We start from the raw sequence: 3,930 nt of genomic DNA, 5'->3' as shown, positions 1-3,930 counted from the left end.
GATATGAGATGACTTACATTTTAGTTATGCTGTGAGTTGGTTAAGTGATGCCAAAATTGGGACATTCATGTGCCTATCTTCAATGGATGTTTTGATCAAGAGTTATATCTTATTTAGGACCAAATAAGAGTTTGAATATCCCTTATTTTTGCAATTATTTAAATAATAAGTATACAAAATAGGATTTTGCCCAAATCAGTATGAAAGTATTCAAAATTGGTGATTCCATTTAATCTAGTGTTTAGATTGGAATGAAAATCAAGTGAGATGGAAAAAAAAGATTTACATATGCACTATTTTTTAGATGTATTGATAAAAGTAAATAATAAATAAATAAAATGATTATAGGTAAAGTAAACCAAAGTGAACCTATAAGAGAAAATTCATTGCCAAAGCACCACCAAAGACAAAAATAACCATCCAAAAAAATCACAACAACAAACAAATAAATAAATTAAGAATACAATCCCACACTAAGATAGCACACTATGCAGGTTTAACAAAGAATATTGTAAATAGCATTGTAGCATTATGTTAATAAGAAATAACTAAGATATGCGGTCTTTATGTTGTTTGTTTGCTGTTTGAGGGAGATCAAAATAGTCTGATCAGGGTGTTGAAAGTATCTATTGGGGTATTCATGATAGGGGGTGCAACTTGGGCAGGCTCAGCCCGAGCTCAAATCTGCCTTGCTCAAAATTTTACATGTTGGGCTTGGGCCTAGCCCTTAGGTAGCTCGAATTCAGCCGAAAACTTATACATATATATATTGTATATATGTTTACCTATATACATACATATTTTGCATACATAAACATATGTATGTATACGTATATTTTTAGAGTGGGTTCATTGACCAACGTGAGTGCATTAAATTACACAATAGGCTAGGCTTGGGTTGGGAAGATCGAGCTTAGTTCGGGCTCAGACATTATGCCCAAATTTTAGGGTCGGGCCCAGGTTAACCATAAACCCTGCCCAACCCGCCTGACATGCACCCCTAGTTCGAGAGAGGGCCGAGCAAAAAACGGGTGATGAAACACATATACTTTCTATTATTGTAACTTAGTTGTTTTCAATTGAAAAAACTCAAGAGCTTAATTTGTGAAAATTTCTATATGAAAAAAAAAACGCATTTTAGATTAAATTGATAAGCTCAATAAATTCATACAAGTGAGAACCACTTGTGTAGCCTTTGGGCATATTAGTTTCTCATTGGGATTTCCCAAATATCTTCAAGTAACTAAGCTTACATTTGAATAGTTTGCTTCTATCAATTTTATTAGCCTTTTACATGGCATTATATTATTTGTGATTTTCATTATTTATCATCTTGCTATAATAAGGTGTTCAACCAAACCAGCAAAGGTTTGGTTGGTGCCCACAAGTCCAACTATTTAGGTTTGGTTGACACCTAGTAGCTCAAATGTTTAGGTCTTAATTGTTGGTACATGTAAGTTTAACTACTACATAAGGTCTTATTGGTACCTAAAAGTCCAATTATATATTGGAATGTTTTGTTTGGACCTAAAAGTCCAACCAAGTTAATAAAAAATCACAAAAACTTGCCTAAGGAGAGGACATAGGCTTGGGTTTGGCCAAACCTATGCAAATATTTGTGTGCCATACTTTATCGTAGTTGATTTACTTTATTAATTGGATCACATTGCATTGCACACACTACCTTCGATTTCACTATCTTTGCATTTAAGGCCTTAGAAGGCATTAGTTGGGGGAAATCTTTTCGAACCCAATTCACCCCCTCTTGGGTAAGGCTAATTGGACAACAATTTCAACATTTATTAATTTTAGAATGATAGGTTAATGTATATTTGTCCCTTTTTTATCATGTATCAAGTGAAGTTTTAATTACTTAAGGCTTGCCATTGTTAGTTTTATCCACTATACGATGCTTGTGATAGAATCGTAAATGAAGTTGATAGCCATATAAACATTTTAATGGTCTTAGATTCAAAATGGTCCATTGTAGCCGGTGTTAGCACCCGATTTTTGCTCAGTATGTTGCCTAAACCTCCAATTAACCCCCCAAACATCCGATCAAACCCTTTTGACCTCTCCAAAACACCGAAAAACACAGAAAACCCAAATTTCACCATGAGAGCCCTTAGATCCATCATTAAACCCGCCTGATACCTATCTAATAACCCCGATCGACCCCATTTACACCTTAACCATTAGATCAAACACATCCGTCAGACCCGGGACATCCCAACACACCTACCAATGAAATTTGAATTCAAGATTCCTTCGTTCACCCGTCCATCAAACAAAGATTCAACTTCGACCGTTCTCTCACCTACGACCCATATCCACTTGATCTGAACAAATCTAATTCAATCAAACGTTTCCAATCACCCCATAATACCAAAAAAAAAACTTACATATGAAATTCCAACCCAAAACATCATCATATACCCTCGATCGCATAAAAATTTCATTTCAAGGGTTTAGATTGACTAGATTCCAAGTCCACCCGATCCGGGCCTAGTTGGCTCAATATGAGTTTACTAATCATCTTTGACTACCCAAAACCCTGCCCTAAGAAATTCCAACCCCAAACACCTTCATTTACCCTTGATCACATAAAGATTCCATTTTGAGGCTCCATATTGACCGGATTCCAAGTTTGCCCAAACCAGGCCTAGTTAGCTCAATATGAGTTTACCAATCATCTCAAACTACCCAAAAACCCTTTCTGAGAAATTCTAGCCCAAAACACCTCCATTTACCCTCAATTATACCAAGATTCCATTTCAAGGTTTCAAATTGACTGAATTACAAATCTACCTGATCCTGGCCCAATTGGCTCAATCTGATTGTACCAGTCATCTCATACTACCCAAAAACCCTACTCGGAGAATTTTCACCCAAAACTACCATTATTTTCCATCACACAAATATTCAATTTCAAGCCCCTTGATTAACTAAATCGAACCCTTTCCAGATCAACCCAATCTGGGCCTAGTCTTACCAATCCGACCTCACCAATCAACCCAAAATGTTCGAAGACCCCACCCTACAAAATTTCTGCCAAAAATTCCCTTGTTAACCCTTCCATAAAAAAAAAAAAAAAATCCATTTTGACCAATCTTACTAGCCCACGCATCAAAACCCTTCTCAACCGTTAGACCCATCTCAACCCTCCATTCTTGACCTAGAACCACCCATCATTGACCCAAGAATCCAGTTCAATCTCTGGATCCGGTTCAACCCAACCTGCTGAAAATTACCAAAACCCCTTCTTTTTCTCCAAATTTACGAAATGTTCCCTGTCCAAATATAAAAGCAAAATGACGCCTCATTTTACCTAGGAATCGAAGAGCAAAATGACGCCTCACTTAACCCTCTCTGTCGTACATTTTTGCTCGGTACCTTCCCTTCTTCCCTATCTTTCCTCTTTTCCCCTTCTTCTGCATCAACCATCAGACCCAACCAGAGTACACTTGCTTTCGAACAGAGCACCTACAGTGTCAATCTCAACTTGGCCAGATAACCCAGGTTTCACTGAAATCTGGAAGTAGATCATTCTTCGCCCCATCGAGGTATCTAACTCCACCGACTACGTTTTGGGAGCAAGCGTGAGTAGGTAACCTTCCCTCAACTTGTTATCCATGTTTTTCATTTTTATATTCTGGCTTCTTATCTATGCATGGTCGAAGAATGAGGGAAAGGAGAAGCTAATTCTCTATTGGTTCTACTTTAGTTATGTTCCTCTGTTAATTCCTTGCTCCTGATAGTCTTTTTCTATTTCCAATAGTTTCTGATAGTCTTTTCTTTATTTATGATAATTTCTTCTCTCATCCGTTTTGATAGTTTTTGTTAGCTATTCGCTCCTCTGTTAGTCTTCATGTTATTTTGAATTACTTTGATGTTATATTATTTTTAAATATCACTGTTAGATGGTTACTC

Source organism: Nelumbo lutea, chromosome 8 (assembly GCF_056320005.1).
Source record: "Nelumbo lutea isolate HS-2025 chromosome 8, American lotus-T2T, whole genome shotgun sequence".
Lineage (NCBI taxonomy): Eukaryota > Viridiplantae > Streptophyta > Magnoliopsida > Proteales > Nelumbonaceae > Nelumbo > Nelumbo lutea.
This window is presented reverse-complemented; position numbering follows the sequence as displayed.